The following is a 24,949-nucleotide window of genomic DNA, read 5'->3' on the forward strand; positions in this document are numbered from 1 at the left end:
ACGTTGATGGGATAGAGAGAAACTGAGGAAGTTTAACTGACACGGGGAGGTGGGGAAGAGCCTAATCTCACCACAGTGGCCTCTTGCTGTGAAGACAGAGAAAGTGGGTCTGCAAGCCAGTTTCTGAATGCGCTATTATCATTTCAGTTGAAAGAAGACTGTAAGATATAGAATCTTTTAATGCTGACATGTGCAAATAATCCAAAACATACATATCCTTAATTGTGTACTAAATTTGTCCACATGAAATACTTTAATTTAGGTTTATATGCCTGACCCAGAAGAATCATTTGAACTTTCTCTTTCCTAAGTTTTAATTCACTTGATCAGTTTGTAACTTTACAGTTCTTTAGTTGTCGTGGGTTTTTTTTTTTCCCTGATCGCTTTGAAAACCACCGTAACAGTGACTCATGTTGGCAAAAATTCAGGAAAGACAATAAATCATCAACAAAGTGTCAATTTGTCTTTTTTATAGCATCTTTCTTAAAAAGCCTTCTAATTTCAGTATCTGAAAAGCCACCTCTGGAAGAGAGATAAAGTGGTGATTTTCTTCTAATTGCTAGATCATTTGGAAATGATTCTTTCCTGTTGCTGTCCTATCAAACTTTTAGGAACTAACAGATACAATGTTGTTGTAGCTACAGAAACTATTCTCGATTTTCCTGGGAAGAGCAAGAAAAGAATACAGGTTGTATATACAGGCAGTAAGACTTTTTTTTTCCCCTAATGACAGTAAAACATTCACATACTAGATGACAAATTAACTTTTTTCCCCTCATCCAATTTGTATAGTCTTACCATTTGGGGATTCTATTCTAGAACTCTCTCAGATGTATATGTTATTTTAGTAATAATAAATCTGACTTGCTTGCTGTACTGGGTAAGTTAAAATTAATCTTGATTCCCTTCTAACTCTTGAGAATGGGAAGAAGTTCTTACATGAATTCTCTCTCTCTCTCCTGGAAAGTTTAAAAGCCAAATAGTGCTGGGACTAGTTTGTACATCTCTGTGACATTTGAATGTAGAGCTCTAGAACCAGTATTAGAAAGAGGGAAGTAAGGCCAAGATTCAAGAAGGTTGAAGAAACTATGGGGAATTAATCATGTAATTTAAGTGAGTTTAAGGCATTTCTTCTTAAGTTACATCCAGATGAATGTTAAGATGCTTTTGGCTACAATTACAGAAATCCTCACTTGAAATGGCTTCAATGATAACAACATTTATTTTCTCATATAACAAAGAGTCCAGAGGTAGGGCAGGACCCAAATCCGGCTGATTTATTGACTCAGTGATGTCATCGAAGATTTGAAGTCTTTGCATCCCTCCGCTTTGTTGTCCTTGGGAATGGCTTTATCCTGTTACTTTTCTCTTTGCTTGAAGATGGCTGTCAGTAGTCCGTCTTTGGACTACAAAATGTTCTTCTATATGTGCAGAAGAAGAGAAACTGATCTGATCTTGGGTTAGGTACACCCCAGACCAATAACAGTCCCTTGGGGAAAGCCGCACACAGAGTTTCTGAACTAATCATGATCAGGTGGTGGGGATAGGACTCTGGTTCCTTCACAGCGCAGCTGCCTTATAAAGATGTTATTTATGGATTAAATGGAAATAGGTGTCGGTAGGCAACCATTAGAGTTCTGTTTCAAGATACTAAAAGAGTTTGCCAAGGAGATCATAAGACAGCGAGACAGCAAGCAAGATCACATGACAGCTTCTCTTTGAAACAATCAGAAAAACAAGAAATACTTAAAAAGAAGTAAAAGAAGTTGACCTCAAACAACAGACCAGTGTCCTTAATAACAATTGTAGTTCAAAATCAAGAACTGATTGTGAGGGGCGCCTGGGGGACTCAGTGCGTTAGGCCTCTGCCTTCGGCTCAGGTCATGATCTCAGGGTCCTGGGATCAAGCCCCTAGTCAGGCTCTCTGCTCAGCGGGGAGCCTGATTTCCCTCTCTCTCTGCCTACTTATGATCTTTATCTGCCAAATAAGTAAATAAAATCCTAAAAAAAAAAAAAAAAAAAAGGACTGATTATGAGAAGCTGCAGAGAGGGGTGCCTGGCCGGCTGAGTCCGAAGGGCATGTGACTCTCGATCCGGGGGTTATAAGTTTGCGCCCCACACTGGGTATAGAGATTACTAAACAAACAAACAAAAAACTTTAAAAAATGAATATGTAAAATTTAGTAAAACAAAACAAAACACCAAAAAAGAGCTACCGTTACCTCCCACCCACCTGCTGCGTGACCCCCTGAGTTTTTCTCCCCGCCTGCCCCAAACCTCTCATCTCAGTCCCCCCAGGCCCCTTGCCAAAAACCAAGCTCTTCCTCTATTACCCCCCAGTCGAATCCATTCTTCCTTCTTCTGACTCTTTAATTATAAAACAATCCTCCTACATTGCTCATCTCTTTCCCAAATGCTTTTCTCCCCTTGGTAATCCGAGGTAACTGAAGGACACTCCGCTTGTTTGCAAGAGGCGTGTGGGCGCGCATGCGTGCCCGTGCACACGCGCACATGGAGGGGAAGGGTTTGGAAGGGATGACTACTGCCAGTCTACACCCTACCTTTCACCTCCCCCCGTCCCCGCTTGGCCCCTTGATCTGGGCATGCCTGCAGTTTTACCAGCAGTTTTACCGGCCCGAACCAACCTAAACCCCTTTCTATCAAGTCAAAGGAATTGGACTGTAGGGGAAAAAAACAAACAAACAAACAAACAAACAAACAAAAAAACCAGGGTGAGGTTGAACATGTAGACCTAGCGAAGGCTTCATGGAGGAGGTGATACTTAAACTGACAAGTACAACCTAAAAAGAGAGAAGAGCAAGTGGGGAAGAACTCCATTTCATCTAGCTAGATCACCAGGTAGGAGAAAAGAGATGAAGTGGGACAACAACGCAAGGGTCATCGCTGGTGGTTTAAATCCTGGCCAATCCCTACTCATTCTGATTCAATTCATCTGGAATGGGGCTTGGGCTTAGAGAGGTTGTAAAAGCTCCCCAGGTGATTCCAATAGACAACTGGCTTGCGAATCACTGTTCTAAAGAGACCGTGGATAACTTAAGCAGGATGATGACAGATTTGGGAGCAGCGCCTAAGGAGAAATTGCGGGAGGCGTCCTTGAGGACGGGTGTGAGACCTGGAGGCAATAGTGCCTGGAACTCAAGAAAGAGGGGAGGGCCATCCGTGTCGGATCCATTACGGGGTCAGGACTGAGCCAGAAAGGAGACTACTGGATTTTGCTTATTAGCATCATTTACAGGAGTAGCTGCAAATTACTCAGAGAAGAAAGGCCGAGAGTCACCTGGGTTGGGCCTGAATAGAAGGTAAAAAAGGGGATGTTTGGTTGTAAAGGGGTGATCGCTGCAAAAATGGGAAGGGGGGTTTCTAACTTAGCATGGAAGTTACCAGAGATATTTATAACTTGAGAGCAATGAGTCTCTTTCACCGCCAGCATGGATGAAAGTGATCTCTGCATTCTCTACCACAGAAAGCCCAGGATGAGTGTGTCCCCGATCCGCAGTATAACGTATCCCGTAAGAGCACACCAGCACGCTTGCCACTGGGGTAAGAGTCCGTCATCCTCAGAACAAGTAGGTTTTCCATTCCGCCTCGGTTCGTTCACACCCACAGAGCTGAGTTCCACTTGGCTTTTTAACACCTTTTAGGAGTTTGTCCACACACTGGGGGTTATTCCAAGGATGGTAACCAAAATGTCAGAGGGAATCAAAACCAAGTCCCATGACGGATAGCGAAGGAAACTGGGAATGTTTTCTCTGGAGGGAAAAAAAAAAAAGATTTGTGAGAACATAATGTTTTATATATTTAAAGGCCACGCTATAGAGAATGAAGGAGGTGTTCCCTAATGCTTGGGAGACAGTATTTTGGCTGTCACCAAAGCAAAGTTAACCCTGAGGCCTAGAAAAATGGGGGTGGCTTTTTCCCAGTCGGATCGGTATGACTTAATAGAATAGAAAGGCAGTGGCCTCTTTGATAGCCGGGAAAATGGATGTTTTAAACCCTAAAGGGAAAAGTACATATAGAACAAGAGAGTTAGTGACCAGTACCAAGAGAATAGCAAAGCACCCCTTCTCAGCTTGGACGGCTCTGTGTTGCTTTAAGCAACTGAAGTATAAAGAACAATACAGATCGAAACAGATCAAAGAGGAGACAGGAATTCCTACTACTAGGTAAAAACTGTGAGAATATGGATTTCACGGCCCTACATGCCTATATTGAGAGGCATCTATAAGTAATATATGCTCATTTTAACAAAAAATTCAAACAATACATAAGCATAAAAAATCCAAAGAGAATGTGATTTTCACATTTGAGGCTTCCAATAAATGACAGTTACTCCTCATCCAAGATCAAAAACCAGGAGATAAAGAGTGGAGCAGACAGCCATCGAAGTGTCAGCTTTGTTATGGTTAAATTACTGTAGAACGTGGCCTGGGGGGCACGGCAGTAGGCCTGGCTACCACCAAAGCCCAGGGTAGCACTCAACGTCATGGAGAATACCAGACGGCCTCAGAAGGTCCACCTCCGTAAAACTTCCAGCGCGGATTGGAAGGGCAGAGGAGTGGGTTGTGTTGAGGTCTGAGTCCCAGCTGAAGGGACGATATGACCTGACTGAGTTACACCTGTTCACTTCTGCAAACCTCCCCATCTGCCTGTGTTCAATAGTGGCGTTTCTCTAAAGCCTGCCCTTTACCTGCACGTGAGAGTTGGAGAGAACAAGCTGGCCCATCATACCCAGACACCTCCGAGGAGTGGACTGGGGCCAAGAGGTCAGAGGTATAGAGGAAGCTCTTCTCCCAGTTGGGGGTGGAAAACGGGGAGTAAGTAGTTTCTACCATCGTCCCCGCGGGAAACCACCGTTAACAAGGTGAAATTGTTGGAGCTTATCCTTCTAGACTACTTTTTGCAGATGGATATAAACGACCATTTTTTTATACAAAAATCGGAACATCATGTGAACTATTTGGTAACCTCTTTTTTTTTTGCTTAACGATGTACTGCAGGCATTTTTCAAATAGATACATATAGATCCAGCTTACTCTTTTTAAAAAATGTTTTAAATTTTTTATAAACATATAATGTATTATTAGCCCCAGGGGTACAGGTCTGTGAATCGCCAGGTTTACACACTTCACAGCACTCACTATAGCACATGCCTTCCCCAATGTCCATAACCCCACCCCCTTTTCCTTACTCTCCAGCCCCCAGCAACCCTCAGTTTGTTTTGTGAGATTAAGAGTCACTTATGGTTTGTCTCCCTCCCGATCCCATCTTGTTTCATTGATTCTTTTCCTACCCCCCAAACCCCTGACTTGCCTCTCAACTTCCTCATATCAGTGAGATCATATGACAGCAACTCACTCTTTTTTAAGAATACTTACTTAGAATTTCAGCAAATGAACAGTTTTCCCACTGGCTGTCATTTCAATTCTTCCTAATTTTTTTTTATTATTATTGAAAAGAACAGCTCTAGGAAGATCGATGTGAGTACAGGACGCAGACTTGAATCGTGCCATTTCAGGTGTGGTGCGCTGCCTGGCATGGAATGCGTTTATGGGGGATGATGACTTGGCAGGTATCATTTAAAAACGACGGGCTGCAAACAAGCCGTGAGAGCCCATGACCGTTGTGAGCTGCCCCAGTAGCAGAACTCTGGCAAGTGAAGGACTTGGGTATTATTGGTCGTAAAAGCCCTTCCAGCCTTGACAAGCTGGGATGCCCCACACGCATCTGCTCAAGTTGCTGGAAAGGGCACCCTTCGTTCATTAATAGACCTTCTCACCACCACATCTGTATTAACTTTGCTCACGAACTCAGCAAGAGATTTCCTGACTGACGTTTCCCAGAAACCAGGGAAGAAATAACAGTGGTGCATGACCTTTGAACCCCACATCTCAGCTGTTTTACTGCTTTCTAATGAATTTTCACAGTACCTCTGCAAACCAGGTCATCGAGATAAGGGAAAGGGCAGCCAAGATTTGAAAGGCCAGAGCCAACATTACCTTTTGTTTTCAAGTGGGGAAAGTGTGACTATTTATAATCGCTTCCGAGTGAATGTTTCCTCTTTTTTATTTTTTTATTTTTTTTTTAAGTTAGCCCAAATGTGGAAGCTTTAAGAATATTAACTCATCAGAATCACCAGGAATTTTTTTTTATAGGTCGTCAGTAAAAAGATAAAAGTCTGCTGACTCTGAAGTTATATGACTGAATTTGCTGGTTTTGAAAAGAAGCTTTATAATAGTTTTTTTTTTTAAACTTTTTATTTGGAAAAAAAACCTTTTTATTTGGAAATAATTTCATTACAGAAAAGTTCCATGACTAGTATAAGAACACCCATATACTCTTTATTCAGAAACTCTCCCTCCCTACCCCCCCATACCAACATACATACACACACACATACATATAGTTTTTTCTGAACTTTCAAGAGTAAGTTGTATACACCCAAAGAGAAGAATATTCTCTTACACAGCCACAGTACAGACTATGGTTATAACATTGTCTTGCCCCTTACTTAATTTGACAAGAAATAAATGTAAATGCATGTTTCCAGTTCTCACTTTTCACTCAAGCTCCAGAACAATATTTGAAGGACTTAGCAACTATTTCCAGTTTGTTTTCTACAAGCACTCCAACTTTTGCACATGCCCCATGCTCCAAACTTTGTAGATCTCTTTGTTTGAATTTCCTCTGAAGAAAGAGCCAGAGATGAGGACCTGTAAGTGCCGGGGGTTCTTGAACGCCCACGGGGCCAGAGGAGGGACTGCGGGAGGGAAAGCTGATCGTGGATGTGTGCATTATCAAGGTCAAGGTCACCGCTGGGAATGCGTCCCTTGTGACCTCCTGAGACGCATACAGGAGGGTCGCTCAGAACTGTCCACAGAAGTGAGAGTGCACAGGAACTAATTTACCCAGGTTGTTACCCCCATCGGTTGACAGTCCCCCTGGGAGGCTCGCTGTCCTCATTCCAAGGCTGAATTTCCGCTCGTGAAATCCCCTTTTGGATTCGATGTTACTAACACGAGTCGATAGAGGACTTTGTGAATTTTCTTAATAGGCAGAGGCTTTTGCTACAAAGTTGAATCAGTCAGAAAAGAACCAGTTTTGTCAAGGTGGATGCAAATATAAAAGGGAAATGCTTGTTTTCGTTCTTGCTTCAGTGATAAGAAAACGTTTAAGTCTGTTTGGAACAATTTGGATACGTGAACATACTTTTTCAACTGCAAAATTTATGAAATCTAAATTCACAAAATGTTTCTGACGAAAATTGAAGATCCAGATTGAAACGTGCTGTAAATGCAAAATATATGCTTGATTTTCAAGACCTTATATAAAAAAGAATTTACAATATCTAATTATTAATTTTACTATTGCTTTAATGCTAAAGTGGTATTTTGATGTATTGAATTAAATAAAGCATACTCTTAACTGATTTCATTAGTTTCTTTAACTCTTTTTCTTTAGCCACTAGAAAATTAAAAATCACACATCTGACTACATTAGGTTTCAATTGGACAGTGCTACCTCAGAAAATTACTTATGAAAGTTAGATAACAATCAAGTAACTCAGTAAGGGACCAGGATATAAAATTAACAATGCAACATTCAAATCCCTTAAATCTCAAATCTCTTAATGCCCATGTACAAGGGAATCAAATAAAGATAAAATATTTAGGAACGGACTTTATAAAAAATGTTGAATACATATACAAAGAAAGTTATCAAACATTTCTGAAAGACAGACAGATAGAAACAACTGGAAATATGTCCTTTATTCTAGTCTCAAAATCATTAAGATATCAGTTCTGTACGCAGTTCAGAACTTTAACGTGATTCCTATAAAAACACCAAAGCATTTTTTCTGGAGCTAGACAAGTTGATAGGAAATAAAGCTCATAGGAAAAAACAAACATCCTGAAGTTTCTAGGAAAATACGCAAAGTAAGAGCTACTTGGGGAGGGCATAGCTACGTCAGTTATTAAAACACTCTGCAAGACCTCTAAATTAGAACCGTCTGATACCAGCACATGTATAGTCAAACAGACCCATGAAATTGAATTAGAAGTCCAGAAATAGACCCAAATGCATATGGAAATCTCAGAGATGATAACGAGGGGACCACAAATCCCTGGAGCAAAGATTAATAAATGTTATTGAGACAACTGGGCAGCCATTTGGAAAAAGATGAAATTAGATTCACTCCTCACACCTCACATAAAAATAAATGCCAAATGAATCAGAGATCAAAATATAAAACACGAAACTGTACAAGCACTGGATGAAAACAAGGGTGAATCCAACTTTAGTGTCAGTGTAGAAGGAGCTTCTAACTATGACTCAAAATTCAGATGTAAAAGTAAGATTCACATTAAAAAACCTTTTTGCACGGGTGCACGGGCAGAAACATACCCTAAGCAAAGTCACAAGTCAAATGACGAATTATGAGAAAACTTCTGCAGCTTATATCAGAGATAAAGGTCTAACACTTCTAAATGGAATTTCTACAAATTGATAAAACGTTAAAAATCCTATTAAAAATAGGGAAATGTCATGAAAACTCATAAGAAAGATACAAAAATGCAGTATGTGATCCTGGGCCAGATTCTGTATAAGAGGAGGGAGAAATGCTATAAAGGACATTACCGGGGCAGACAAAACTGGAACGTGGACTATAGATTGGATAAAAATGTGTGTTTATTTATTTTAAACTTCCTGAATTCGATTACTGTACTGTGGTTATTAAAACATATCTTTGTTCTTAGGAAGTACACTCTTAAGTCTTAAGGGTTAAAGTGTATGATACAAATGGCTCAGAAAAGATGTGTGTGTGTGTGTGTGTGTGTGTGTGTGTGTGTGTGTGTGTGTGTTTAATTCACATTAAAGGTTAAAGTTTGGGACCAGTGGTTTAGAGAAGGGATTAGCAAACTGTTTCTGTAAGGACCTAAATGAATATTTTCTGCTTTGTGGACAAGATGGTCTTGGTGGCAATGACTTAACTGTCGTTGTAGCCATAAAAAAACAGCCATAAAAAAAAAAAAAACCCAAAACACAAATGAATGGGTGTTCTCTAATCAACTTTATTTTTTAAAAAAGCAGTGGCTGATAACCATACTTGTTGTGGTGAACATTTTGTAATGTATATAAATGTTGAATCACTACGTTGTACACCTAAAACTAAGATAACATTGTCTGTCCACTATACTTCAGTTTAAAAAAGAGAGAGAGAAACAGGTGGCAGGATTTGCTCCCCTAACCCACATCAAGGTTATACTAAGTTTGGAAGAAAATAAGAAGAGATACCGGGAAAACGGTAGTTTTGCCACAAGTACTTGGCATAGCGCCTTGAATTTAAGTTCTAAGTAGTAGATACCGGGTTTTTTTTGTTTGTTTGTTTTCAGTCATAAATAAACTTTTTTTTTTAAGATTTTAGTTATTTATTTGATACAGAGAGAAAGTTTGTACATACTAGTGGGGGCAGGGCAGAGAGAGAGAGGGAGAAGCAGGTTTCCCTCTGAGCAGGGAGCCCGATGTGGGGCTCCATCCCAGGACCCTGGGATCATGACCTGAGCCGAAGGCAGATGCTTGACTGGCTGAGCCACCCAGGTGCTCATAAATAAACTTTCAAAACATTGTTTTAAATATTTTATTTATTTAGGGGCGCCTGGGTGGCCCAGTCGTTAAGCCTCTGCCTTCAGCTCAGGTCATGATCCCAGGGTCCTGGGATCGAGTCCCGCATCGGGCTCCCTGCTCAACGGAAAGCCTGCTTCTCCCTCTCCCACTCCCCCTGCTTATATTCCCCCTCTCGCGTCTCTGTCAAATAAATGAATGAAGTCTTAAAAAACCAGATTTTATTTATTTATTTGAGGTAGTGGGAGCATGAGCCTGCGGGAGAGGCGGAGGGAGGAGAAGCCGCGTCCCCAGGAGCACCGAGCCTGCGGCAGCTCCACCCCAGGCCCCCGCCCCCAGCCCGGACCTGGGCCGAAGGCAGACGCTTGACCTTCCCGGGAAACCGCCCCACGGAGGGAACCGGCCCTGCCTCCCCCCCGCCGCGTCCCTGACCAAACGCGCGCCCACGAGGAGTGACCAAGGGCTGAAGTACGAGCCCGCGCGTGTCACCCGGCCTCGGGGCACCGGACACCGGACACAGGAACCTGCTCCGCTCTTGGGCGCGTGCGGCCTCCGGCTCAAGGTCAGGCTGGCTGCGGTCGCTGGCTGCGGGTCGCTGCCCGCTGCTCCTTCCTCCGCGTGGCCAGCCCCAGAGCTCGGAGGACATCCGCACACGGTGGTGGGTCGCGCTGTCCCTCTCTGCTGGGTGCTGTTTCGCCCGCGGAAGCCTCAGCCCGCGATGCCCCCTCGTCCCCCGGGAGGTCATCCTGGACACTGTCCACCTTGCCCCGGGCCTGGCCCCTGGCCCGTCGGCCTTCTGTCCGCAGCTGCCCCCCGGCCTTCCTGGGTGACAGGGTCCAGCGCCCGCAGGGGATGGAGGGAATCCGGTGCTTTCCCGGGATTCCCCGTCCCTGGCCAGAGGACGACGACCGAGGCCCCCCGGCCCGCCGCCCCGGCCTCCCCTCACCGCCGGCTGCGGGCAGGCTGTCCCCGTCCCGGTGTCCCTGTGCCAGGAGGACCCACCCCGTTCTTCTTGCTGTGGCAGCCAGTGCATACGGGAGGCTCGCATTCTGGCAACCAAACACCAGAGCAAAGCGAACCAACTGACAGAAAACCTGCCCGACGAGTGTAGACAAGGCCCAGGCGCGCCGCATGCCCGACTCTGCAGGCCGGAAAGACTGGGCCTCCTGCGCTTCGCTCCCTCCGCTCCGTGTGCAGAAGAAACGGTCGGTCTGCGGGCCCCAGGGACGCGGCTGGTGGGGGCGAGCGACCCCGGAGCCGCGGCGGGAAACGGCCCAACGCGCGGGGCTGTCGCGGAGGGACCGCGCGGCTGCTGCCCCCGGGCCGGACCCCCGGCCGCCCCGAGCGCGCGGGTCTCGGCGGTCAGGCTGGACCCCGGCGCGGAGGCGGCTGCTGCGGGCCGCACGCACCGACGCGCAGAAGGAGCTCGGGTCCCCGACGAAGGCCCCCGCAGACGCAGAAGGAGCTCGGGTCCCCGACGAAGGCCCCCGCAGACGCAGAAGGAGCTCGGGTCCCCGACGAAGGCCCCTGCAGACGCGGGCTGAGAAAGACACGAGGATCTGTCCACGCAGCCTCCTATTCACCCGCTTCCACGCGAGGAGCCGAGCTGGACGGCGAGCGACCACATGGAGCTTACGGGTGCGCTGGGGGGTCAGGAGCGCCTTCGGGGCCGCACCGCCCTGTGCACGCCCTGGCGCAGCCTCGCCCGCGGGGGGACTTCGGGGGGCTTATTAGCGTCCCTCGGCCCTCCTGCCTCTGACCTGAGCGCCCAGCTCACAGCCGTTTCCCGGCTGACGGGCTGAGCCTCCCGGTGCTCGGAGCAGGGCTGGCGGGTCACAAGCCTGAGGGCGCACACGTTCTGGGTGGAGGCTTGAGGCTCCCTCAGCGAAGCTCACGGATCTGCCCGGGGTTATGCGGTCCGGAAATGGTGGCCATAGGGTAAGACTCATCTCCTTCCCATGTCTGTGCTTTCCACTTCTTTTGTGCAATTTTTTTCTACAATTTTTTTTTTTTGAAATTTTTCTTATTATTGATTTGCCAGAGGGAGAAAGAGAGAGAGGTCAGGGGAGCAGCAGGCTGAGGGAGAGGGAGAGTCAGGCTCCCCGCTGAGCAGGGAGCCCCGCGCGGGACTTGATCCTGGGACCCCGGGGATCATGACCCCAGCAAAGGCAGCTGCTCAGCCGATGGAGTCACCCAGGTGCCCTCCTTCTCTAATTCCAATACTTAAAACATTAGAGTTGTCATCTTAAGGAAAATCAAATTTTTGCCAGCTTTCCTGATATTTATTTTCTGTTTTATTGTTGCTTTTATTTGGATGAATAGGAGGTTGGGGGTGGGCCCTAAAGTCAGGGGAAGCTTCCTGCCCTGGGGCTTCCTTGACATATGCCCACCCAGGCCCCTGTGAGTTAAAGACTTCAGTAAGATCACTGAGTGCTGGATATCTTTTTTTTTTTTTTGTAAGACTTTTAATGTAACGTCATGTAACAATATTTTGACGTATGCACCATGCACTTCCAATACAGACTGAAACTTGGTAACCTCCCATATATCTTAAAATATAGTTAAGTATAGATCCGATTGGAACTACGTGCTTGCAGAGCCTAACACATCTACGGAGGTATTACCAGAGGTTCCCCAGAAACGGAAATCCTTGGGGATACGATCATGTGTTAGTGTTATGTTTGCAACATTCCTTTTCTTTTTTCTCAAGCACAAATTCCTTAATTCTTTAAACCTGTCTTGATCGCATATCAAAGGTTGTACAGAACACTGTCCCTGCCCAATATGACTATGTCCTCGGTGTGCTGGGGACATTTGTTTGAGCCTCCGCAGGCGTTTGGCCTGACCTGTTTTTCTGGCACTGACCACCCATGCAAATATATGTGCACTTAAGTAACGTTATAGTTCACATTTTATTTCAGTGTTTATTTTTGTGACACGTTGTTAACGTTGGAACTTAATCCAAATGGGCTATCGTGTACTTTAAAAACATTTTCCAGTTTTTTGAAAGTGTTGGGCCGATTCCACGTTAAAACCTGTTAAAACCCGAGGGCCTGCCTGAGCCTACTTAGCCATAGCGACTCCATGCTGCCTAGGTAGACATTTCGTTGTTTAATAAATGCCTCAGCAGTTACTGATATCAGTTCCAGGTAACTGTTCCTAAAACACACAGGTAGGAGACATCCAATCAGCCAAAGCCACATACGTAGAGGTCTGTGGTTGTGCCCTATATAACTAGCCTGTAAGACCAAGGGGGGTCGCGCTCTTCGGAGGCGGCCCTGGCCGGTCAGTCTGACTTCTAATGCTTTGCATAGAATAAAGCTTTACATAACTTTCACTTTGTCTCAGCCTCGTTCCTTTGATAACAGACCCAACAGAAAGATGTTTAATTTTTTTTAAAATAAATAATAGAGGCACGAGAGTCAAAAAGCAGAAAGCATGAAATAAGAGATGGTCTGAACATCTCCCTTCTAACCTGCCTTGTCTCCCAAATGCCCACTTTCTAAAAAAAGTTCTTATTTACTTATTTATTTATCTTTTTAAAAAATTTATTGATTTATTTGACAGAGAGAGAGAGATTACAAGCAGGCAGAGCAGCAGGGGTAGGGGGTGGGGGTGGGAAGCAGGCTCCCCGCTGAGCAAAGACCCCCTCCCCCCAATGCAGGGCTCAATCCCAGGACCCTGAGATCATGACCTGAGCCAATTTTATACATAAAAAAGGCATAGTTAGCATATTGCAGAGCCCGTTCTGCACCTTTCCTTTTCTCAGTTAATGTGTCATTCCATATTAGTTCATGGACGTTCAGTATAGAAGAGAGGTTAAGCACACTCATGTTAGAGCCGCTGTACAAATGTCAGAGATAAGATGGTGTTGGTTCTTACATCATCCTCCAAATCCTCTGGAGACTGAACCAGTTATGACTTAAATTATTTGGCTAAAGCAGCAGTTCTGATCCAATCTAGATCCTCCTTTGTGGAGCCCGAGTGGTAAGAAGCTGTGAGCCGGATGTGATAAGGAAATAAGGGAGAGCAGCTCAGCTGAGCAGAAATCCAGACCCGCTGCAGAAGCAAGGGCATCTTCCGGGATTGTATCACAAGGAGTAACTTAATTACTGTACAGGACCAGGGAGCAGACGTACATCAATTGGTCTCATTGACGTCAATAAAGTGGATTAGAATTTGCCATCCCCAAATATGCCCTTTGGCGTGAGATTATTTTGAGCTGAAGATAACTAATAAATAGCAGACCCAAAGTTCTGCCTGCCCCCTTTCTCACCGAGGCATGCATTCCCCTTTGTAAAAGTCACCTAAAATTCCCTGATACGAAGCTGTGTTCCCTCCCCTCTCCAGCACCTGGAGGAGCAAAGCCTTACCGCAGGACCCAAAACGTCAGCACCAAGATGAATCTGCATAAACAAACCTTATTAAAAGGATTCCTACCTTCTTAATTTCTTCCATATATTTACTTTCCCGCAATTTACCACCCCTAGAAACCTCAACCCCTTTTTTTATGTTGATATGTCATCATTGATCACCCAGTATTAAAATGGTTTATAAACTCATAGGCCGAAGCACGTCTTTGGGATTGGGGATGAGAGAGAGAGAGTCAGGACCGCCCACCAAATAAACCCTTCTCCTGCTAATCTGTCTTTTGTCAATTTAATTTTCAGCCCTCTCTCACATCCCAGAAGAGGATAGAGGAAAAGTTTTCCTCCCCTACAACAAGGGTATCACAAAGAGTTCCCATTAAAGAAAAAAAAAAAAAAAGATGTAAAGATGCCAAATTGTCCCCTGACTCAGAATGACCATGCTCTGAGGAACACTGATGGTGGCATGCTGTATTCAAACCTACTAGCTCCAGGGGCTAAAGTTCGAATACTCATTTTGTACACAAAACACCCTGCTTTGAAATTAGAAGCTTATATTTGTTCTGTTCTCTCCCTTGTGAATAAGATATGCACATCTGATACCCTGTTGAGCTTGTTTTCCCCATGGGTAAAGGATACTTGTTAAAAGAAATAAAATCATGGCTTTCATACAGATATAAACCGGATAGGTGCCAAATGCTTTCTTTAACTCGTTAATTAATAAGGAAACCAGTCAGATGTGAAAACCAGTTCAAAGAACAGTGTTCAGGCAATCGCGAGTACTGAAGTGAATTTGCTAAAAGAGGCAAAATTGGCCTCTTCCCTTTGGTGGAACCAACCACGGGTTCACGGGGACAAAGTTCATTTGCATTTCTGTGACGGGAATTTTGTCAACACCATCAATTGTCTACAATTTACAGAGTTGTAAATCCCTCAGACACAATGAAAGGCAGACCCTGGTGAGTGAGGTCAAAAGGTGTGCTAGACAACACCTCCTGTTCCATTAAGAAGACACCTAAAACCCAATTTTTAAATCTGTCCATCTCAAAGTCTTTCACAAGTGTCCTTAAAGAATGTTCTTGATCGATCTCTCTCTCTCTCTCTCACATACACACACACACACAGAGTCACAGTAAAAGAAACAACAGGTTTTGGGAACAGTCACTTGCTAAGCCTCTGGAAGTGCTAGAGGAAGAGCACAAGGTTTGTTCTCTGCAAGAGTCCCAGAGGTTCCAACAGCGTTTATTTATGCCCCAGGTTTTAGTACCCAGGACGCTGCTCTGTTCGGTTGAGTGTGCTATTAGAGGCGAGTACAGTGGAGTGTGACCCGCAGTCAAGGCCCGACCCCTTGAGCAGGACACAGGCTTGGTTCTCATCCTGTCCCACCGTGCTCTCACGCCCTGCATCCCAGCAGCCAACCTCAGCCGGCTGGCTAACTGCGCTGCTCCAGACCCGGCGGGCCTTGGCTGGGCTTGTACCTGCCACGCGCCCTCTCCTCGGTCACTTTTCCTTCCTCCCTACCTTCCTTTCTTCAGTGAGAAAACCGCCAACAGTTCTTTCTAAGGCTAGAAGCCTCCTCTCAGCCGGGGGTGGAGGGAAGTCCCCAGCAGAGAGAGCTACCAGTGTATAAGCCTCGGCCCACCCCAGCTCCAGCTCGCAAGAAAAGAAAAGAAAGAAAAGGAAAAAAAAAGTTCATCAAAGATAGAGTAAGGGGCGATTTGCCCTCTCAGGGCTCACCTGCGGCTAGCAGCAAGTTCTGTTCAGAAAAATGGAAATTTTCCCATTTCAGGGAAAAATGGGATTCCTTTTCAAGAAACTAGAGGCTTGGTCTGCATTCGCTTCCTCGTTCACCAGCTCATGTGTCCAGCGACACGTACGGATGTACCATGACAGGCTCCGTGGCCCTCACCCGGCCCAGCCAGACTCTGTGCCGGGCGGACCCCATCTTGCCATCTCCGATCGGCCGCAGCTTGCAATACTTCCACACTTACATTCCTCCATGTCCTGTCACTTTTAACATTTGTCTGTCACTTTCCGCAATATTGAAACTCCTGAACACAGGGGGGTGTCTCATTAGACTTCATTTTCCACGGTCCTTAACCTAATTCTTGGCTTTTGATGGACCCGCAAGCAGTGTCGAGTTTCATTTTAACCTCCAGACTGAGTTTGGAGATCGTGGATGAGAAATCTCGACCACGCTCGCACATCAGCTCCTGACCTTAAACATGCGCTACCTCAAGCCTTTCACAGTCTCTGGGCCAGCTCTCGTGGGAGTCAGGACCGGAGGGAGGCCTCGGGTCCCCGAGACCCTGCTGGGCGAGCGCGGACTCTCTCCGGGGGAGGTGGGTCAGCGCCTGCGAGCAGGAGCAGGCCGTGGGGGGAGGCGGAGAGAAAAGCCCAGAGGCTCATGTTCAAGGCTTGCCTCTCCCCAGTTTGCTCTCCCCTTTTCTCATCTTCCCAAGGACAAGAGGCCGCGGGGCTCCTGCCCGTTGTCCGGGGCCGGGGCTCCGTGTCGCACACAGGGCCCGTGATCGCCCAACCGCGTCTGGAGCATCCCCGACTTTCCACAGCAAAGCTCGCTCCTTCCTGTCCGCAGAGCAGCTCATGGTTTAATTCTTGAGCGAGGTTTCAACTGGCAACTGCCAATGTTGTTAGTTCATTTCGAAAAGGCGTTTCACTTCATTAAAACATCGTGAAAGGAGCATCGCGTTTAATAGAAAGAAAACGAATAATGGGCGTGTTAAGGGAGTCCCTGGCCCAGGATGAGAACGAGGACCGAAGGCAAAGAGCCTAGGAATTCTGGGTGCTCCCAACCTGAGGGTCCCCGTTCTGTGCGTGCGCCCCTAATCCGGAGCGGGGGAGCAGCTTCCTCGTCCCTATCCCCCAGGAGCTTGATAGATGTTAAGAACTCAACAAGAGCCCCCGGGTGATTTGTCTTCCAGTTAAAGTTTTGAGAAGCTTTGTTCTTATCTGGATGCATTTGAATTGTAAAAGACTTCAAAGAAGGGCTTTCTGTCTTGCCCTGGAGGAGCTACTCACCTGCCCCCCTCCCCCATTTTGGCTGTGGACTCAGTCACTCTGTGGAATAGGAAGGGTCACTTTAAATTGAACCAACAGTTAAACTCCATCCCAGGAGCCTGGGATCATGACCTGAGCTGAAGGCAGAGGCTTTAACCCACTGAGGCACCCAGGCGCCGCCCAACAATTAAAGCACATCAACGCTCAGATGTTGAGAAGCTTCTCGGCCAAGGGGGAAAGACTATATTGCAACACTTCAGCCCAAGAAGAAGTAGGCATTACTTGTTTCGTTTTACAGATAAGGAAATCGGGGCTCAGAGAAGTTAACTAGTTTGTCCGCCATCATCCTGCCGGTGAGCCGCACGGCAGAGGTTCAAGATTTTTCCTATCGTGATGCTTTTGTGGTTGTTATTATTAGCTGTGTTCTTTTTAAACAGTACTCTACTTGTCTTTCCCTTCGTATTATATATATATATTTTTTTTTCTTTTTCAGGATAAATTTATACAACAGCCTAAATTAGTGCTGTGTTTCATAAGGTTTAAATTTAGTTATTTGCAACTGCCAACCACCTGGTCCCCCTTCGAGCAATTTTCAACACAAGGTTCTCTAACTGCCAAAGGGGCGGGGAAGGAAACTGAAAGGCGGGGTGACAGAACAGGCTTCCACTCCGGAAATGACCCCCCAGAGGAGTCCGAGCCTTGCCAGAAAGAGGAGGGAGATAAAAAAGTGGAGAGCTCAGAGCTGGAGACAGAGCAGAACTGTGTAAACACACGATTCTGTCGGCTGGGGCGGTTCTGCCTTTGGGGCCTCATCCTGACCCCCCCACAGTTCACGCGGAAGGGACTCAAAGTGTCAGCAGGGACCATGTCCGTGCCAGGATGCGGGACACCCTCACCAGAAAGGATGTGGGGCAGTGCCCTGCGTGTGGCCGCAGTCCACCGGTTTATGACATAACATACACGCTTGTGAAATGGGAATTTTCCACGCCCCTCCCTCCTGCAACTTGGGGAGTAAAAGAGATTTTTTTAAAAAGATAGAGGTTGAGATGAGAATGTGACAAATTGGAGCCGGCAGTTTTAAATGGCAACTCCAGGCCTAGATTGAAGATTTCCCCGAGAACTTTCATTACGTTATGATGAAATTCTAATGCGGGCTTCACTACTTTGAAGCAGACCTGTCCTCTTCTGCACTTCGAAAGGAAAAAATAGCGTACTTCGTACTGAACTCTGCAACATTTCCGCTCATTTTAACTTAAAGAAATTTCAAAGCCGCAGAAAAGTTGAAACAGTAGTACAATGAAACATGTGTAGCCTTTAGCTAGATACAATTGTTATGATTTTGTCATATTCTCCTTCACTGAACCATAATTGCAACGCTCCAATCCTTAAACAGAACCATGTATCTCTAATAAACAGACATTCTCTGTATAGTTACAGTAACATTATCATATCCAAGAAATAGAACATTGATATCATATATATTATATCATTGATATAACATTATATAATTGATATAACATATATTATATCATTGATATAACATTAATATCATCTACCTTGTAGCTCATATTCAAACTTACCCAATTGTCCCACATGTATTCTTTATAGCAGTATATTTTCCCTTTTTTGATCTAGAGTCCAATCTTCATGCATTATATGTGGTTGTAAGCTCTCTTAAACTCCTTTTAATTTAGACTAAAACAGTCTCTTTGTTTTCCCCCTTCTTTTCTATCACATTTTCAGCATCTAGGGCATTTTCTTATAGAATTTATCAGAATCTGGATTTCACTAATTTTTTTCTTCATAATTTTTTCAGATTTATGTTTATTTAAACCTATAGTCATCAAACACGATTTGGGCGGGGGTGGGGTGGGGAGACAGCTCCCAATCCTGAAGTTAAACCTTGGATTCTAAGTCTTTGACTAGACTAAGTGAAATGATCTAGAATCAATGAGGGCAAGTTACTACTTCCCATGGGCCAAATCGGACCCGCCTGATTTTGTAAATAATATTTTACTGGAATTCAGCCATCCCCATTCATTGATCTATTTTCTATGGCTGTTTGGCTGCTTTCCTGTTAAGAAGGCAGATTGAGTAGGTCTAAGAGAGACTGCGCAGCCCACAAAGCCTGAAGTGTTTACTATTTGGCCCTTTCCAGAATAAATTTGCCAGTCTCAGGTCTAGAACGGGAAATGCAAATATGACTTTCTCCTTTGACTTTTAGTCAGGACATGCCGTCAGATAGACTGTGCAAATCCCCCTAATGATTTTAATGCCTCACTTGGGGGAGCAGAAAGAACTACATTCACCAAGACCATTAATCTTTTGTTTTAAACGTTCTCCCCTTTGAAAACTCTTTTAACAGCCTTACATTGCCCAACTCGTATTTAACCCGCAGTCCTCAGCACAAAATCCAAGGAAAGACTCTTCATAACCGGATTCCGGGCACCATTTTCTGTGTCCTATTGGTTCCCCTACACTCTAGTTCAAGGTTCTCAAATGTAAGGGTATAAAAAACCCAGCAACCACTCAAGGGGGAAGGTTAAGACTCAGATTATCAAGTCCTGTGTCCAAAGATGTGAATTAAGAAATTCTGGGACGAAAGGCAGTAATATGCTATTTTTCACATCTACTCCAGGTTGAACTGGTACAGGGGGTCTGAAAAACCACATACAGAAAATCACTGGTTCAGAGACAGCAAAATATTTGCCTTTGACGTCCCGTGCCTTTCATGCCCCTTCCCGCAGGTTCGCTTGGTGAACGCCTCTCTTTTCCTTCAGGGGGCTCCGCAAATGTCCTTTGGTGAAACTGCTTTAATGTTCTTCCTCCTGGTCTTCTTCACGGTCCGTTCACTCCAGCCCCATCTCATGGACAAATACATACCTATTATCACTTCTCTCATCACGTTATTTCGGTTTATCGCCTGCCAGCCTCCTGGAGCTCCTTGAGGGAGAGAAGAGACGATGCCCTGTTTGCACCTGGCACAGTGCCGCACACAGAATTGACTTGGGGGTGCGTATGGAAATGAGTGCTTGAGTAAATAAAACGGCTATTTGAAATAGATCCTTTTTGAAGCCATTGACATAAATGTTATTACATGTTACGCAGGTTGATAACTTAATTAGGTAACTTCTCTCCTTTATGTGTGTTACATAAAGTATATTTATTACCTGATTCCTGAAGGGATTTGGTGTTAAAAGACACCCTTAAGAGAGGAAAAAGAGAAGCCAGACTGAGAATTTATTCCCAATTACATGTGTTTGACAAAAGACTCCCAATAAGAATGTGTTAAGAGCTGCTATAATTCGGTAAGAAAAAGACAAACCACCTAATTAAAAACAGAAGGAAAAGATTTAAACAGACACATTACAAAAGAGGATATCCAAGGAGCTAACAGGGATATTAAAAAGCACTTGACGGGGGCGCCTGGGTGGCTCAGTGGGTTAAGCCGCTGCCTTCGGCTCAGGTCATGATCTCAGGGTCCTGGGATCGAGCCCTGCATCGGGCTCTCTACTCAGTGGGGAGCCTGCTTCCTCCTCTCTCTCTCTGCCTGCCTCTCTGCCTACCTGTGATCTCTGTCTGTCAAATAAATAAAATCTTTAAAAAAAAAAAAAAGCATACTATATGGCAACAAAAAAGAATGAATTATAAATTCACACAACTGCACGGAGGACTCTCCGTGTTGAGTGAGGGGAGCCAGAAATGAGTACAAACTGTATGATTTCATGAATGTGAGGTTCAAGAACAGATAAAACTAATGTATGATGATGAAAATCAGAACAAAGTCTACCTTTAGGGGAGGTATTGACTACGAAGGATCAAAAGAAACCGGTTTTGGGGTGCTGGAAATATTTTCTACTTCCATCAGGTGAAGATGTCCTGGAGGTTATACATGTAAAATGTCATCAAGCTCTAGACTTCACGTTGCTGCCCTTACTGCCTTATACACCTGGTAAATGTCAGTTTAAAAGTTAAGAAAAGAGGGACACCCGGGTGGCTCAGTCGGTTAAGCATCTGTCTTTGGCTCAGGTCATGATCTTGGGGCCCTGGGATCCAGTCCCACTGAGGTCTCCTTGCTCAGTGGGGGCGGAGGGGGGTCTGCTTCTCCCTCTGCCTCCGCGGCTCCCCCTGCTTGTGCTCTCTCTCTCTCTCTCTCTCTGACAAATTAAAACAAACAAAAAAAAAACTTAAAAAAAAAAAAGTTCAGAAAAGAACGCAGGTCAGTTTACATCACCTCTCTACTACGGGCTGTCAGAGCTGCCGATGACGCGGCCGCAGGATTTTGTTAATCTTTACATCTTCCGTTCCTCCCCAGCTGGGGCCGGTTCCTCATCAGAAAACAGAGATTAAATAGTACTTTGCTCGTCCAGTTGTTGTAAGAATTAAATAAATAAACACAGAACAAAGAGCTCCGGACAGTGCATGGGACACATTAAAGCGATAAGAATTCGTTACTACTGTGGCACACCTGTGCTAAAATTGACACCGTACCCTAAAACACACCTGGCTAATATGATATTTTCAAAACTTTGTAATTTAATGGCTGTCAACGCTTCAAAAAAAATGATTGTCTCCTACAACCTGATTTTATACACACACACACACACACACACACACACGGAATGTCCAATAGAAAAAAGTAAAAAATAACCATAATCTATTACTCCTTTATTTACTAATGTGACAGTTTCAAAAATAGCAAACAGAAACAAAAAAAGCAAGCAAGCAAAACACACTCCACCCCTCTGTTCAGTCTTCATAAAATAAGAGTTTAGTGCCCCCACGTTCCCTTCACTCTTCAGAGGTGACCAACGTCGCCAGATCGTGTCTGATTCCGTGTTCAGGATAGAAACATCCTGCTCGGAGTATGCTGGTCAGAGGACAATTAATGGTGAGCAGTCGGGACCCAGGCAAGGACCGACTCATGCCGGTCTCTGGTGGAGAAGGTGCCTTGGTGCATCTTCATCTCGGTGGAGTCCTCAGTCCCTCCTTTGTCCTTTGTCTAGACCAGCCCCTTCAGCGTCACTCCCGCCAGCACCAAGACATTTGGTAAAATAAGTACTAGACGTGCACAACCACAGATTCACAGCCGAGGCTTTGTTTTTTCTCCAACAACCATAATCCCAACAACGAGACACTGTCTGCGGGGACTGGGGGTGGTGGGAAGGGTGGTTAGTCCAGTTCTTTTTCTGACCACTTACTAGATTTATACAGCTTTTCCCCTTACTCACTCTGTTTTCCTCTTTTCTTGAACAGATCCCAAGTGACATTTGATGTTCTCTCTGGTGTGACTTTCCATGGGGGTCCCATGAGTCCCTTAGGGCAATGCAACTTGCCTGAGGCCTCTGTCCGGGTGGGAGGGGCTGGAGGGTTTCTGGAATTTTCAGGCCCTTTTTCCCAGAACCAAGGGCCCAGTTTTTTTCTTTGAAGATGATCTGATGCATCTTTTCTAAAGCTCACAAGCATTTTTGAATGATTCCAAGCAGTTTGGCTCGAGTTTGGGTGGGTTCAGGACTCATGTATCTTTTTATCTTCAATTTTAAGATGTGGCGAAAGGTTTCAGTTTTATTTGCCCCCCCCCCGCCCCGTTATTCATTGCGTCTCTGTCCTGAACGCTTACACTAGCGCTTACACTAGCATTCTGCCTTTTCCGCTTCTCAAATCCTGTTCTTGGTTTCATTCACTAATTCATTCAGTCAGACTTGGTCAAGCACTGAGCTGCTGTCAGGGACGGCCCTGGCTGTAGGGCTGCAGCAGTGCGTAAGGCCAGGTAACATGCGGAGAACGGTCTGCGGAGAGCCAAGTATTTATTTGAGGTACGTTGCTAGGATAAGGCCTTTCCAAGAAGGTGATAGTCCTTTCGATGCCTTTACTTTTTTCTCAAAGTTTTTCAAGGTCTTTTTTTTTTTTTTTTTTTTTAGATTGTATTTATTTTACTTGAGAGAAAGAGAATAAGAGAGAGGCAGGAGCAGCGGGAAGAGGGAGAAGCAGGCTCCCCATTAAACAGGGACCCTGAGGCGGGGCTCGCTCCCAGGACCCTGCGATCATGCCCTGAGCCAAAGGCAGAGGCTTCAGCCACTGAGCCACCCAGGCGCCCCACTCGCAAGGTCCTGGTGATGGTTTCCGTCCTCCTCACTCTACCTCAGCCTCCTTCCCTAGACCTTACGTCAGCACCCCCTTTGCTTCCGTCCTTTCCTTGCCTGTCCTGCCTTCCTCTGCTTGGGCTCCCCCTGGGCGTCTCCTTCCTGACGGCCTCTTGTTCCCTGCCTAATCATTTCCGGGAGTTTCCTTCAACAGCCACAGTTCTGTCACAAAGAATTTGCATGTGGGTGCTTCCCGCATACTTTCAAGTGATTTTAATATCATTCAGACGCCTTGGAAATTGCTATTCGAGAAATAATTCCAGTATAAACAGAGGTTTTGAAACATCTGCTCTGATGAACCGTTGGACGTAGGGGATAGAAACTTTAAGAGCTGTAGTTTCCCAGCTCCTTCTGCTCAACCCCACAAATGGGCTGCTTGTCTTATAAAAATGTCAGTTTAATAGAGTTTTGCCTTCATATACAGCCACGGGGATAGTTATTAAAAACCCACTTGAGGGGCGCCTGGGTGGCTCAGTGGGTTAGGTCATGATTCCAGGGTCCTGGGATCGAGCCCTGCAATGGACTCCCTGCTCGGTGGGGAACCTGTCCCCCCCCCCCCCTCTGCCTGCTTGTCATCTCTCTCTCTGTCAAATAAATAAATAAAATCTTAAAACAAGATAAAGCCCACTTGATATGAGTAGCATATTTTGAAATCTGGAGTGGAAATGACTCTTCAAAAAAATCCCACACCCATTTTAGTGTGACTCACACTTTGAACGACGCCCAGACCACCTGTTGTTTATTCCCTACTATCTGGAACTCTACCTTCGCTTTTGGGTTTCCTCCAGAGGACAGGGAGTAGATAGGGATCCGCATCTAGTCTTCCACTTAATAAATACATCCAACAGCAGAGTGGATCCCGGGAGCTTCATTAAACAATAAACAGAGGCTGAATTTCCGAGTTTCTTGGCTTTCTTGGCCAGACCCCCTTGGTACCACGTAACCCCCATAACGAATGCCAGTGCTTAACATCACACCCGGACCATGACTGCTAGTGAATATGGGAATGACTAGGAAGGGAAGGGCCAGGCTTGTAAGTAAATATTCACAAGTTCTTCAGAATAATTCGATTCTGTCTCCTCCGTCATTTGAAAGCTGCCTATGTCAGCTTTTCAACACTTTTGTTCTCATAAGCAGAAGCAGTTTTTATTAGAACAGTAAACACGACACTACTATCTACACAGACTCGATGGCCTACAAAAAACATTATAATACTACTTTGCACTCTCATTAAGAACAAAGCACCCAATTACGTCAGATTGAACTTCGGAATCACGTCTTTGTTTTTGTTTCATCTTGTAATACTGAGCCAGGACTCAGAGGGAAAGGGTCAGGAAAAGGAGCTATTTGAGGATTTAATTAAGGGATTAAGTCTCATGGCTCCTTTCGGGGCTGCTCAGGTTCAGCCAGAAGGATGGTAGTAGCATTGTGGGGCTAAGAATCTGGTCAGTTTTGCAGGCTCTGGGATTTCATTCTGTCGGCCTGCCAAGGAGCGAGCTGTCAGGCTCTCTCTGCATCCCAGCTTCCCTCCGGGGCCTGAGCCTTCTGCCTCCCAGCGTCAAGCTCAGTTAGCCCCACCCGGAGTCTGTGACCCGCCGAGTGTGGCGGCCAGAGTGTTCCAGGGCTTTGCTACCCAAAACATGACCTGAGCTCCAAGGGCAGCCTTTACTCACCTGTTAGGAATGCAGAGTCCCCGGCTCTACCCCCAACCTCCTGAATCAGTAGCTGCCTCTTACTGAGATACCAGTCTGCATGGTGCAGTTCGATAAACGCTTTTCA

The 24,949-nt window shown here is 45.4% G+C and overlaps 1 long non-coding RNA gene across 1 annotated transcript in view; it reads left to right on the plus strand.

Annotated features, from left to right (window-relative positions):
• The first annotated feature begins 10,224 nt into the window (after positions 1–10,224).
• Positions 10,225–24,949, plus strand: part of LOC309863319 — a 35,779-nt gene continuing 21,054 nt past the window's right edge. Inside the window, exons 1-3 of the long non-coding RNA XR_014310994.1 lie at positions 10,225–11,085; positions 11,166–11,255; positions 19,958–20,039. This is a non-coding gene — a long non-coding RNA (uncharacterized lncRNA). The remainder of the gene's footprint in view (positions 11,086–11,165; positions 11,256–19,957; positions 20,040–24,949) is intronic.

The sequence above is a fragment of the Mustela nivalis genome, assembly GCF_964662115.1.
Source record: "Mustela nivalis genome assembly, chromosome: 4".
Lineage (NCBI taxonomy): Eukaryota > Metazoa > Chordata > Mammalia > Carnivora > Mustelidae > Mustela > Mustela nivalis.